The sequence below is a fragment of the Miniopterus schreibersii genome, assembly GCF_964146895.1.
Source record: "Miniopterus schreibersii genome assembly, chromosome: 10".
Classification (NCBI taxonomy): domain Eukaryota; kingdom Metazoa; phylum Chordata; class Mammalia; order Chiroptera; family Miniopteridae; genus Miniopterus; species Miniopterus schreibersii.
This window is the reverse complement of record NC_138110.1, coordinates 10,103,754-10,117,839: the sequence shown is the minus strand read 5'-3', so window position 1 is coordinate 10,117,839 and position 14,086 is coordinate 10,103,754. Positions and strand designations below refer to the sequence as shown.

Here is a 14,086-nt window from a genome sequence, read left to right as displayed (position 1 = left end):
ATGTGAGCCAGCGACGCTTACATAGCGGATGGTATTGCTGTTTGAGGAAGAACTTGGGGATGCCTTTGGATCTTTACATGGTCCAGAACCTTAATGGTGAGGTTTTGTGTGGGGAGCCGGCTGGCTGCCCCTCATGAATAGTCTCCCTGGTAGGGTGTTGCCCTGGAGTCTCTCCAGGGGCTCGCCGACCCTAGCGTCGCCTTAGAGAGAAATCTCTGGCACGTTGACCCGCAGGGTGGGTCGGTTGAGCTAGCACCTCTACCCCCTGTAGCTTAGTTTTAAGATTAAACATTGCTTTAGGGAAGTAGAAGCTTTGCACAATAGATTTATTGCTCTACCTGGAGACATCAAGTCTCCATAAACAGGTGCGGATATGCAGGAATGGAATATGTAAAGGTCACTGCTTTGGGGCATTGTTTCACTGCTTGGGGTATTGTTTGGGTGCACTATAAAAGGCTTGTAATCAATAAACTCGGGGCCTCAGCCTGACTCAGCTTAACTTAGCTCTGCCTTGGTTGTGGCCCTCCCGATCCCATCCTTTTGTCTTTTTCTTTCTTTTCTAATCCTCACCCCCTCAATCAGGTCCTCGTTCGCCTGCCGGCTGGCTCCGGCAGTTTTGTTTCTTGCCTTGTGATAGCCCCACTCCCGAGAACTGGCCCGGCCACAAAGCTGTGCGGCAGGTCCCCCCCCCTTGTGGTCCGCAGGCTCCATGTCGTCACCATGGCGGTCCTTGCGGTCTCCCAGCCCTGTAAGTAGGACAGATGTTGATTGAACCCCACCTTGCAAGTTCAGCAAAGCCTGAGGAGCTGTGTGAGGGTCCCCAGACCATGGGCGGTGGAAGGGCTCTGGGACGTGTTTTCGTCTCCTGGGCCGGTGCTCATTCCACTGGCCTGGCCTTCCAGCATGTCCTTGCTCCAGCGCCTGCTCCCGTCAGCCTGGCGCCTCACTGGGGCTTTTACACATGGGACTCGGGCTTTCCGATGCACGCACTCGCCCAAATGAGTCCTCCTTTGTGGTGTGAGGGTCCCCCAGTGACAGCAGTGTGGGGTAGACGCTGTGTGTCTGCAGCTCGGCTCCACTTTCCAGCTGCCACCGGGTGGCCTCTGCAGTTGCTCTAGTGAGTTTTGCAAGTAGCCAGTGTCCTCAGGAGCTCATTACAGGTTAGTTAGTTACCTTCTGCCCGGCAGGTGGAAAGTGCAGGTCATACTGGGCACTGGGGGCAGGGACAGAGGACAGCCTCAGGCTCTGGGTCCTCTGTTCCTCGGGTCTCCCGGCCCTGCACGCACCCGCTGCTTAGGGAGTCAGCCTTCGCAGTAAGGGTTTTATTTCTGAGAGGCACGCTCACCCTCCCACAGAGCCGAGTCCCACTCTTCCCTGCAGTGTGATGGAGCCGTGGGCACTGTTCCTCGTTCCTTGTGTTGCCACAACTCGGCGCTGTTACAGGGCTTTCCCAGCCCCCCGCCCAGTCCTCCTGTGCCACACCAGGATCCTCTATAACCACATGGTTTGGCTCCGACAGAATATCACAGAGTTGTAGCAAAAGCCATAGACCCCAAGCACCTACAGCATGTCAGGAGTTAACTGGACTTGGAGGTATGAGGTTATTGGTGCACTTCTCACTTAAACCTTCACTAATGGCATGAAGGAGGCCAGAAATGACTTGTTCCAGGGAAGTCGTTATGGTGCTTCAGCTGATGGCATCCCCTGAGACTTCTGCCAGAGCAAGGAGCCCTCTGGATGCTTTGTCCATTAAACTCCAGTTTTATGAAGTTTAGGGTTGTTTTGTTTTTTAATTTTTTATTTTGTTTTTAAATGTCAGAGAGGTAGGGAGATGGGGAGAGAGAGAGAAACATCAGTGATGAGAGAGTCACTGATGGGCTGCCTCCTGAACGCCCCCTGCTGGGGATCGAGCCTGCAACCCAGCCCTGTGCCCTGACTGGGTATCAAACCCCAGTCCCCTGGGTCATGGGTTTGATGCTCAACCGCTCAGCCAGGCCTGGTGACCAGTTTGGTGGTTTTTTCAAAAGTAATTTTGTAGCATTTCTTTTTAAATAATTCAGTGAACAGATTAATGCTTTATGATACACTTATTTTTTGTGTCTAAACATGTCCAACCATGTTCAAATTATTCACTTTTTATACACAAATTGGTATGAAGTAAATTTTATTTAACTTTCATTATTTCAGTAGTTTGATGCAAAATTAGCATTTAGTATGGAAATGAGGAAGCAGAGAAATTATGACATTTGTTATATGATTTTTATTATCTATGCAATAACGCTCTGCCAGCAAAGAGCAATTTTTTGCAGGTCTACACATAATTGAATTGCTACTTTCAGGTTCTAGGTGGATAGTAATCTAAGTTTACATGATACTTAAGAAATAAATGAATTATAGATATACCACATTTTATTTTTATTTAAATGTATGTACACATTATAATAAAGTAGATATTTTGATTTTGTTTTTAAATTTTGTTTTGTTTTTTTGTTAATTCTCACCCAAGGATATGTTTTCCATTACTTTTCAAAGAGAGTGGCAGGGAAGGAGGGAGTGGGAGAGACAGAGAGAGAGAGAGCAACATGGATGTGGGAGACATACATGGACTTGTTGCCTCCCACACGAGCCCCAACTGGGGGTAGGGAGGGATCCCCAACTCAGGTACGTGCCCTTGACCAGAAATTGAACCTGAGACCCTTCATTGCATGGGCCGATGCTCAAACTGCTGAACCACACCAGCCAGGGCTAATTAAGTAGTTTTAATACAATTATGATCACAGTGTTTAAGTACATTTATTACATTCATTGTTTCTGGGCTTAGCTTTGAGCTAACAGAGTGGGGTACTTCTACCACTTCTATAACGTTGTTAGAATAGTATTCTTACATTAAAAAGCGGTAAGTAGGCCCAGGCAGTGTTGCTCAGTGGTTGAGCATCGCTGTGGCAACCTGGAGGTCATGGCTGGATACATGGTCAGGGCACATCCCCGGGTTTGAGGCTCAATCCCAAGTAGCGGGCTTGCAGGAGGCAGCCCAAGGGTGAGTCTCTGTCATCATTGATTTTTCTATCTCTCCCTCTCCCTTCCTTTCTGAAATCAATAAAGACATTTAAACAATGGTAAATCAGAGGAATGCTTTTGTTTCTTAACCCTCGCTAATGGAAGAGTAAGTGTAAAATTGAAGAGCTTCCCCTAAAATAATTCTGTAAAAGTATTTGGCACCAAAGTGCCTATAAAAGTTTCATACATAGACATATGGATGTGTGTTATTAAACAGGAATTCTTTATCCCTGCTTAATATGTCTGCACGACAGTTCAGACCTTTGTTCCATTGGGAGGAGTCATATGACACAGCCAAAGCCATACTCAACTTTTTTAAAACAAAGGGGGGTCCAGAAAATGACAGGTGTCGTCCAGTACACTGGATCCCCTGGAGGCCATCCGATCGTGCTCCCACTGGTAAAGGAACAGTACACCCACAGCAGGCCCCCAGGAAAAGGTAGGAGGGCGACTTGGCTGCAGGTGGGTAGTGAAGGCTGGGATCTCCCATCTCCCTCCTGGGAAGGTAGAACCAGCCAGAAGGAGTGTTGGATGTGCACACGTGTGTGTAGCAGCCTGAAGGGGGCATGCTCCATGCACACACGTCTGCCTCCTTAGGTATGTTACCAATCAAGTAGAAAATGCAAACCCACGGCAGTGTTGTGGTAGTTTTGTCCCGGAACATTGTAGTCACTTTTGCATGAGAAGCCTCACAGATCGTGTCTGTGGTGGGAGGGACGCAAATCTCCAGAGCTGATGTCCACACAGCTCCTTTGCAGAGCACAGCCTGCGAGACGCGAGCTCAGCTTTTGTTCCTGTGGTGCGCGTGCCTTGCTGCCCATGCTTCTAGGCCTCAGTGTGACAGCCTCGCCATGGCATGGTATCCTGCAGCTCCATTTCTCACCGTCCTTCTCTGCCGCAGGCCCTCGGGACCAAATACCAAAGCGAGGATCCTGCGTGGAGGCAGCCTTGACCACATGGAGGCGTCCACTGCCCAGCCATGAAGCCCTGGTCATCAGAGCTGGGCTTCCAGACCTGTTTGTCTACAGCCATCACTACACCCTATCTCCTGGCACCAGGCCTCACCCCAAGTGAGTGATGGGTCCGTCCAAACCCGAAGGGATGAGCGTCTGGAGCCCAGGGTCCTTGGGGACCCCTACTCTCGGAAGCAGGAGGGGCCTCTGAAACTAAGGTGTGGTCAGCAGATAGGCTCAGCTGTGGAAAGGCCCTGGCATCACACAGACACAGGTTCCGACTCAGCTCTGCCTGCAACTGTTTTTGGACAGATGACGTCACTGTCCAGAGGCCGGTCCTCAGCAGCTAAAGGGAAGGCCCTAGAGTCATTTTGAAAGGGATCTGGGGCTGCTGTCAGAGAGAAACTAGCACGTTTGAGGCCCAGGCAATTGTAGCCCTTCTCGGGGAAAGAGTAGTGACTGGTGGCCCAGGGGTTGTGCACTGTTCCTGGTAGGAGCTGCTGGTGCAGGGCTCAGTCTCTAGGGAGCCAGCTTCCTCTCCCAGGTGCTGGATTCTTTCCTTGTCCTTCCTCCGGCCCCTGAGAGAACAAGGCCCCGGGGAGCACCTCTGCTTTTGGTGCATTACCCTCAGGTTGGACTCTGCCTCCGTTTGGAGTCCCAGTCATTGCACAGGCAGAAGCCTGGTTTAAAGTTAAGTCAAATAGAAGTCTGGAGACTGAGGCTGTCCCAGCAGGAGAAATGGGGGGATGGAGAGCACAGGCAGGTCCTAAGGGACGGTCCACACGTCCCTCCCTCCTCCAGGTGCTGGACCCCACCACCACTCAGGCGCTGGGCCGAGTCAGAGGTGGCCGTTTGGCAAAAGGCCTGTTTCGCCATGGGTATCCCCGGTCCCCTGTCTCACAGCCTTATTTTCACCATAGGCTAGACTTCAGATGACAGCTTTGTGAGCGCTTCCTGGAGCTCGACTTCACCAACTGCAGGCAGCATGGTGAGTGGGTGGTGTGCTGTGCCCTTCAGCCTCGGTTCTCATGCCTGTTTTCATTCACAGGACTTGTCCTTCCTGTTAATTCCTGTGTGGAAGTTCCACTGACACAATGGGTACAAGTAGAGTTGTAATGCTAGAGTGGGAACGGGGGACCCACCCACAGTTCCTCCACACTCCTTCCCAGCCCTCCGAGGGGCCTAAACATGCAGCTTCTGCTTACATACCTCCAGTGATGGGGAAGTCACTACCTATGGAGTGCCCTCCTTCTGGAGGCTCTGGCTGTCCTTGCTTGAAGGAAGGCCTGGCGGCCCATGCAGAGAGCACTGACTGCAGGAAGGTCTCGCTGTCCTCACTTGGAGGTTAGTTGCCCAGAGCAGCTCCAAGATGTAAATTTCATCTCAGAAATTGTTAGAAACACTTGCATCTGATTTAGGCCTATTACAAATGTCTGCAGAAGGGAAACAGTGAATTATGCCACCCCTCTCAAAAATTAAAAGTTGTCTGGGTTTTTGTAATTTCTGAAACACAAGCTCCTAGAATGGTGGGAAACTCAATTTTTAATTAAAACAAAGACTGAGAGAGTTCAAATGGGACCCAGTCTCTGAACTGATCAGCAGTAAGTGTAGGAGTGAGGGTCGTCTCCTGCCCTCTCCACTGCGTAAAATATTGAATGGTGCTGGCACTGATCCGCACACATAGACGCTTCCAGCTGACGGGTGGAGACAGGGCTGGGGTGACACAGCTGGACCCTCGGAGCCCTCTCTCCTCGCCCTGGGGGAGGATGACGACGGGAGGGGTCGGCCACCGCTCTCGGAAGTTTCACTCGCAGCCCGACTTAGGCTCACCCTGGGACGAGAGGGTTTCCTTCCTGAGGGCTCTGGCTCCTCAAGCTTCTCTTCCCGAGGAGGAGGCGAGGAGTGTGCAGCGAGGGCTCCAGGATACAGGGGTGGTGTGGAGGCCGTTGATTTGTATTGCAGTTGCCTGTTAGGGACACATCCTTTTCAAAGGCAGAGGTGGCTTTTAAGTTCAAGTTTTCCCTTCTCAAAGAGGGGACTCGTTCTGCTTTTGTGCCTTCAGGAAAACCAAGTATTTGTGGCTCACCCCACATGCCCTTGCTAACTGGTGTTTTGCAGCTGCTGCTGTTTGTGGCCCGCGCCAGCACTTGGGACCTGGGTGCCCTGTGGACCCGGTCAATCCGGAGCAGACTGCTTGGCGGGACGGGAAGCAGAGCATCTCCGGGTGTGTCCCCGGTTCTCAGTGCAGCTCAGCTGCTCACCAGCTATGAGCAGGGACCGTGGAAACTAGTCCCTGTCCCGCAGTTGTTAGTGTGCAGCTGGATAGACACTGATGATCCCGGGGACAGGGACCTGATACTGAACGTGCTGGAAGAATGGGCCAGGAGGGGAGGTCTGCAGGCCTGGAAGGGGCAGCCTGCTCTCGGCCAGGGCAGTGTCCCCTCCCTGTAGCCGCTCTCACCCTCAGACCCGAGGGCTGTGGTGGACACTCATGCAGGTACAGGGCAGCCGGGAGGGTGTTTCCCCCACACTCGTCACAGAGAAGGTTGATTTTTTTTCCCCGTTTAGGGCAGACTGTGTGTGTGTCAATTGTGGGTCCCGATGTCTTCCTGGGTCAGGAGTTGTTCGCACGTGCAGGTGGTTCCTGGGCTGCTGAGCTGTCCCACAGACTGACTTTCGCTGACATGTCTAGCTGCCTGGGGTCTGACTCCACTTGCTGGTGACCCCTGCCTCCTCCGCATGCACTCCTTCCTTTCTTCTCCTCATGGTGTCCATCCACCTCAGGGGACACCTCCACTCGGCTCCTCCAGGCTGTGAGGTGCTGGCAGAGGGCTGCAGGTACCGGAGCAGGGTCAGACTTTGGTCTGGGGGCCTTGGCATGCTGCTAACCTGGTGGGAAAGGACACTGGTTCCCTGGACACTGGAAGCCTGGCCCACATACAGCTGCTCAGCCAGGATAGCAGCTTAAAGGGAACAATTGTAGGGTGGCCGTCCCCTACACAGTCCAGAGTTACCCTTGGTGCCCCACCTCGCCGTTCCTACATCCCCCTTGTCAGATCAAGAGAAAGGTGTAAGTGGCAGTGAGGGTTTCGAGTGAGGTCAGTCTGGCATTTAGGAGCTGCTGGCGTCCTTTCTGTTTCTTGTGGCCTAAGATGAAGCCCTCACCAGGTGTCTGAGCTGGTGGCCTGAGAAGGAAGAGAGGACAATGTGCCCAGCAGCTGTCTGCCTCCCGCTGAGCTTTTTCGGAATGAGGAGCAGTTGGAAACCGTTGGCTGTGTCCAGGCACCCAGCCCCGACCCTCCCATCCAGTGGATGTGTTTTTGGAAACGGCTTCCCTCTCTAGGTCTGTTTTTCTGCTGGTGAAGTTGAGGGGCTGCTGGAGTGACACATGGCTTTTCTCCCTGACCCATGTGTGGCCCCGGCCTCAGCATCTCAACCAAGGGCTTTGTGTGTGGTGGGGCCCAGCTAGGCTGTGAAAGGCCCAACAGGAGCGGGAAACTTCCGTTCTGGCCAAGTGGCCTGCATCGGGGACATCCTGGGTGAAAGAGGGCTGTTTAAGGACCCTCGTGGCCCTCATTCGGGCCTTTCACTTCTTGCTCTCTTCTCTGTAGGACATTCCCAGCTGCCAGGATGACCTGCTCAGTGACCTCTTGAGGAAGGCCAATAATCTTCCAACCATTAGAGTTTAGCCAAGACCCCCTACCAGGAGAGAAGGGGCCGGGATGCCCACCAGCTCTGCGGCTCCACCATGAAGATGGCTGTCAGCACCTCCGAGGGGAAGCTGCTGAAGCCAGGGCCTGTGTGAGCTCACCGTGAGACCTGTTGAGGCCAAAGCCCCATCCAGCACCCGCTGAGGCAGACCCAGCCTCCCCAGAGCCTGTCTCTGGGCAGACCCCAGCAAGTGTACATAGTGTGTTGAGGGGAGTGTGTCCGAGATGAGGTACACGCCTGATTTGGGAGTGGGTGTAGGTCCCCAGTGTCCCCATCGTGGGTGAGATCTTGACTTCTTATTTCTGAATAACTCCTTGGGATAGTAACCGCATTCCTTATATTACATATGTTTGTACACACTTGTGAAATGCAGGTATTTTGAGGGTGATCTAGAGGGTGTCTCTCCCAAAAATGTACATAAACTTTCACAGCTGATAACTCCCTTAATTTTCACTCCTTTTCAGGTGGGCCCAGCACACCCTGTGGTGCGAGTGTGGACCGTGGCTGCCTGTGCCTGGTCTCCTGGACTAGCAGCTGCAGAGCCTTAAATGCACCGCTGCCTCCTGACGACGCCGGCCTTCTCTCTGTCCTCCCGTGGTGGCAGGAATGGGGTTCCCCTGCGTTTTTCCCGCTTGTTCTGTCAGTGAAGACACTGTGCCAAGCCCTAAAGGGTGACACTCCCAGGTGTGGGACATGTATCTACAGCCTCCAGGCACTGCTTTCTATTGAACAAATCTACTCTGACCTGGGGATGTTCGTAATGCAGGGACAAAACTGGGCCCCCAAAGCAGATGCTATTTCAGCACGCCCCTGCAGAGCACTTGTTTACAACTTGTAGACCTCGTTTAAGGCATGTGTGCCTGTGCAGATACTCAAGGGCAGACAGGCTCACAGGGCTGAAACTCTACGTTTCCTAGAAGCCATATGATCCTAGTTGAAGACCAGACCTGCCAGACTACACACATCTTGAGGCCTTGGCAGACGTTAGATTCAGGCTCACTGTAAACCAAGAGTGTTGCTGAGACACTCCTGGTCTCCCATATACTTCCCTTCACCCAGGGCAAAGGTGGCCTTATAGGCAGGTGGTCTCAGGCCTTTTCCTCTCTCTAGCTGGCTCCTGGGCCCACACAGGGACCTACCTGCCCTGGCCCACGCCAGCACTTGGGACCTGGGTGCCCTGTGGACCCACTCAATCCGGAGCAGACTGCTTGGCGGGGAGGGAAGCAGAGCACCTCCCGGTGTGTCCCCGGTTCTCAGTGTAGCTCAGCTGCTCACCAGCTATGAGCAGGGACCACGAAAACCCGTCCCTGTCCACAGTTGTTAGTGTGCAGCTGGATAGACACTGATGATCCCGGGGACAGGGCCCCGATACTGCGTGTGCTGGAGGAATGGGCCAGGAGGGGAGGTTTGCAGGCCTGGAAGGGGCAGCCTGCCCTCGGCCAGGGAAGTGTCCCCTCCCTGTAGCCGCTCTCATCCTCAGACCTGAGGGCTGTGGTGGACACTCGCATGCAGGTACACGGCAGCCTGGAGGGTGGTTGCCCCACACTTGTCACTGATAAGGTTGATTTTTTTCCTTCTTTGGTGCAGACTGTGTGTGTGTCAATTGTGGGTCCAGATGTCTTCCTGGGTCAGGAGTTGTTCGCACGTGCAGGTGGTTCCTGGGCTGCTTAGATGTCCACAGACTTACGCTTCCGGACATGTCTAGCTGCCTGGGGTCTGACTCCACTTGCTGGTGACCCCTGCCTCCTCCTCATGCACTCCTTCCTTTCTTCTCCTCATGGTGTCCATCCACCTCAGGGGACACCTCCACTCGGCTCCTCCAGGCTGTGAGGTGCTGGCAGAGGGCTGCAGGTACCAGAGCAGGGTCCGACCTCAGATTGGGGGCCTTGGCATGCTGCCAACAGAGTGGGAAAGGACACTGGTTCCCTGGACACTGGAAGCCTGGCCCGGGTACAGCTGCTCAGCCAGGATAGCAGCTTAAAGGGAACAAAGGTGGGTTGGCCGTCCCCTGCACAGTCCAGATTTACCCTTGGTGGCTCCGTTCCTACATCCCCCTTGTCAGATCAAGAGAAAGGTGTAGGTGGCAATGAGGCCTTCGAGTGAGGCCACTCTGGCATTTAGGAGCTGCTGGCGTCCTTTCTATTTCTTGTGGCCTAAGATGAAGCCCTCACAAGGTGTCTGAGCTGGTGGCCTGAGAAGGAACACAGGTCAGCCTACCCAGCAGCTCTCTGCCTCCCACTGAGCTTGGTCGGAATGAGGAGCAGTTGGAAACCGTTGGCTGTGTCCATGCTCCGAGCCCTCACCCTCCCATCCAGTGGATGTGTTTTTGGAAATGTCTTCCTTCTCTCAGTCTGTTTTTCTGCTGGTGAAGTTAGGGGGCTGCCTGAGTGACACCAGATTTTCTCCCTGACCCATGTGTGGCCCCGGCCTCAGCATCTCAACCAAGGGCTTTGTGTGTGGTGGGGCCCAGCTAGGCTGTGAAAGGCCCAACAGGAGTGGGAAACTTTAGTCCTCGCCAAGTGGCCTGCACAGGGGACGTCCTGGGCAAAAGAGGGCTCTCTGGTGACCCTGGTGGCCCTCACTCCGGCTGCTCACTTTTTTCTCTGTTCTCTGTAGGACATTCTCAGCTGCCAGGATGACCTGGTTAGTGACCTCTTGAGGAAGGCCAATGATCTCCCAACCATTAGAGTCCAGCCAGGACCCCTTACCAGGAGAGAAGGGGCCAGGATGCCCACCAGCTCTGCGGCCCCACCATGTAGATGGCTGTCAGCACCTCCGAGGGGAAGCTGCTGAAGCCAGGGCTGAGTGAGCCCACCTTGAGACCTGCTGAGGCCGAGGCCCCACCCAGCACCCGCTGAGGCGGACCCAGCCTCCCCAGAGCCTGTCTCTGGGCACACCCCAGCAAGCCACGATGCCCCCAACCTCCCGCACACCTGCCAGCTGGAGCTCCTCCTTGAGCCGGGCGGGCCCAGCACACCCTGTGGTGCGAGTGTGGACCGTGGCTGCCTGTGCCTGGTCTCCTGGACTAGCAGCTGCAGAGCCTTAAACGCACCGCTGCCTCCTGACGACGCCGGCCTTCTCTCTGCCTGCCCGTGGTGGCAGGAATGGGGTTCCCCTGCGTTTCTCCCGCTTCTTCTGTCAGTGAAGACACTGTGCCAAGCCCTAAAGTGTGACACTCCCAGGTGTGGGACATGTATCTACAGCCTCCAGGCACTGCTTTCTATTGAACAAATCTACTCTGTCCTGGGGATGTTCGTAATGCAGGGACAAAACTGGGGCCCCAAAGCAGACGCTATTTCAGCACGCCCCTGCGGAGCACCTGTTTACAACTTGTTGACCACCTTTAAAGCATGTGTGCGTGTGCAGATACTCAAGGGCACACAGGCTCACAGGGCTGAAACTCTACTATGTTTCCTAGAAGCCGTATCATCCTAGTTGAAGACCAGATCCGCCAGAATACAGACAGCTTGAGGCCTTGGCAGAACCTGGAGTCAGGCTCACTGTAAACCAAGAGTGTTGCTGAGACACTCCTGGCCTCCCATGTACTTCCCTTCACCCAGGGCCAAGGTGGCCTTCCTGGCAGGTGGTCTCAGGCCTTTTCCTCTCTCTAGCTGGCTCCTGGGCCCACACAGGGACCTACCTGCCCTGGCTCACTTTTCTACAAATACTAGATATGCCAGGCCTGGGGTGTGGGGCACTGAGAAGGCAACCCGCCCACAGTAAGTATCCATATTTTTTGAGGGGAGTGTGTCTGAGATGAGGTGCACGCCAGATTTGGGAGTGGGTGTAGTGCCCTAGTGTCCCTATGGTGGGTGAGATGTTGACTTATGATTTCTGAATAACTCCATGGCATAGTAATCAAATTTCTGGCAATATATTAAATATATTTGTACACACTTGTGAAATGCATGTACTTTGATGGTGATCTACAGTGTGTCTCCCAAAAATGTACATAAACTTTCACAGCTGATAACTCCCTTAATTTTCACTCCTTTTCAGGTTTAACAGGTTTGAAATAATGGGTGAAGCCAGACTAAGCTTTGAACAATGAAAATTATCCACTAAACTTTCTTATGGGGATACATAAAATATCAAGCTTACGGCTCAAACCCAGCAACAGTCAATGAATCGGGGGCAGCTGTGGAAAGACAAAGCGCACAAACGCCAAACAAAGTGGTTCCTGACGTTTGTGATTCCTTTGCTTCTGTCTCTTGAGCGCCCAGGCCGGAGCTGATGCGCAGCAAAGGAACCGCAAACCTCAGGGATCACCCTGTTCTGTGGGAATCTGTGGGCCTTGTCTTTCAGTAGCTACCCTCAGTTCCCAAGTGTTGTTGGTTTTGCACCGTAAACTTTCTTTTACATATCCCCATAAAGAGTCTAGTGGACATGGTTTCTTTGTTCAAAACTTAGTGTGGCTTCACCCATTGCTTCAAATCCCTTAAACCTGAAGAGAGTGAAAATAGTGTTATCAGCTGTCAAAATGTGTGTAACTTTCGGGGAACACCCTATATTTATGTTCCATCAAAAATCTCCCCTGTGTGTACCTTTTTGGGGACAAAAAGTGCTCATATAAAGAAAATAATTCAATTGTTGGTTTAGTTCGCTTCAAGGGATTCTTTGAAACTCTTGGGAAATTTGGTAAGAATTGATAACTATTCAAATTGGAAAATTACCTTCTAAGACCTAATGGAACCAATTTTTTTCCTAATCCTAACCCGGGGATATGCTCATTAAGTTTAGAAAGAAGGGAAGAGAGAGGGAAAGGGAGAGAAGGAATCATTCATGCGAGAGAGAAACATCCTTGGGTTGCCTCCCGGACTTACCCCAACCTGAAGATTGAACCCAAAGCTAGATAGGTGCCCCGACTGGGAATTGAACCCACAACCTTTGGGTGTAGGCAATGATGTTCCAGCCAACTGAGCCACACAGGCCAAGGCATGGCACCCGTTTTTAGGAAAGAAAACTTTATATTGCTCCTAGAATTTCTGCACACTGAGGGCCAGAATACAGCTAAGTTACGGGGAGCCCATGGAGCACCGCGATGGCTCTGAGCTGCTCCCGTGAGACACACAGTGTGCAGCGCGCTGGTCCCCGCGCCTGCCTTGCACTCACTTCCTGTGGTTTCAGCCGGCCTGAGCCTGTTTCTATGTCATTGATATGTTTTCTCTGTAAAATAGGTCTAGGCTCATGGGTTTTGCATCATTTCTCTGAAACCTTGGCCCTGACATTTGGAAGCAGAGAGTTGAAGATGTTAGCATGGAGCCCGGCCGGCTGGCGTGGCTGAGCAGTTGAGCATCGACCTGTGACCCAGGAGCTGCAGGTTCGATTCCTGGTCAGGGCACATGCCCGGGTTGCAGTCTCGATCCCCAGCAGGGGCCGTGCAGGAGGCAGCCGATCAAGGACTCTGGTCATCGCTGTTTCTCTCTCGCTCTCTCCCTTCCTCTCTCTCAAATCAACAAAGACATATTGAAAAATAGATAAATAAAATAATGTTTTAGCATCCAGTTAATATCTTTTCACTGGCATGAGTTCACATACTCAACCATTATTGAAATCTTGTTTTGCATAATTATAAAAGAAGTATTTTTCAGTAGATCAGGATTCCTTCAATTATATATAATTTGCTCAGTTCTCATTTCTGGTAACTACATTTATAAATTTGTTTCCCAGTTAGTTCCCATTTTGTTTTACATTATTTTAAATCTCAGCATGCTTTCCGCAAACGAAGGCCATTCCGTTCATGAGATAGGCTCTATAAGAACTGATTTAGGTTGGTGTGAAAAAAGTAACACCTATAGGTGGGATTTTTTACATTTTCATTTTTATTCTTTGACTTTAAATAATTTTATAATATTTATTGCAGCTAGATAATTAATAAAAATGCTAATCGGTACTTCCCTCCCTCCCCCCATCATGAGTCCAAAGATTTGATGTACTTAAAAAAATTTAATTTCTTTTAAATGAAAAAAATATCTATACTTTTGTCTCATTAACGTGGCTCAGAAGTTGATCCAGGAGATGGAGGTTCGATTCCCAATCAGGGCACATGCCTGGGTTATAGGCTGGATCCCCAGCAGGGGGTGTGCAGGTTCACTGACTCTCTCTCATCATTGATGTTGTATCTGTCCCCCTCTCCTTTCCTCTGTCTGAAATCAATTAAAAAGTTTTAAAATATTCATTTTTAATTATCCAAAGGAGAACCATTACTAATTTAGAAAATAATTACAACACTTTTAGCTCATTGATTGACAGACTAAATGTTTAAATTCCTTTCTGAGGATACCTGCATATTTGTTCTCCAAATGTTTCTCTTGCTTATGCTCATTTAATACTCCTGGGAGAGAAAGCTATGTACAAAATCTTTT

At 51.6% G+C, this 14,086-nt stretch overlaps 1 long non-coding RNA gene across 1 annotated transcript; it reads left to right on the top strand.

The window, feature by feature from the left end:
- Nucleotides 1–644: 644 nt before the first annotated feature.
- Nucleotides 645–7,674, top strand: LOC308563126. The gene is made up of 5 exons (XR_013999744.1): nucleotides 645–748; nucleotides 3,312–3,496; nucleotides 3,959–4,127; nucleotides 4,931–4,998; nucleotides 7,622–7,674. It is a non-coding gene; the product is annotated as an uncharacterized lncRNA (long non-coding RNA).
- The last annotated feature ends 6,412 nt before the right edge of the window (nucleotides 7,675–14,086 follow it).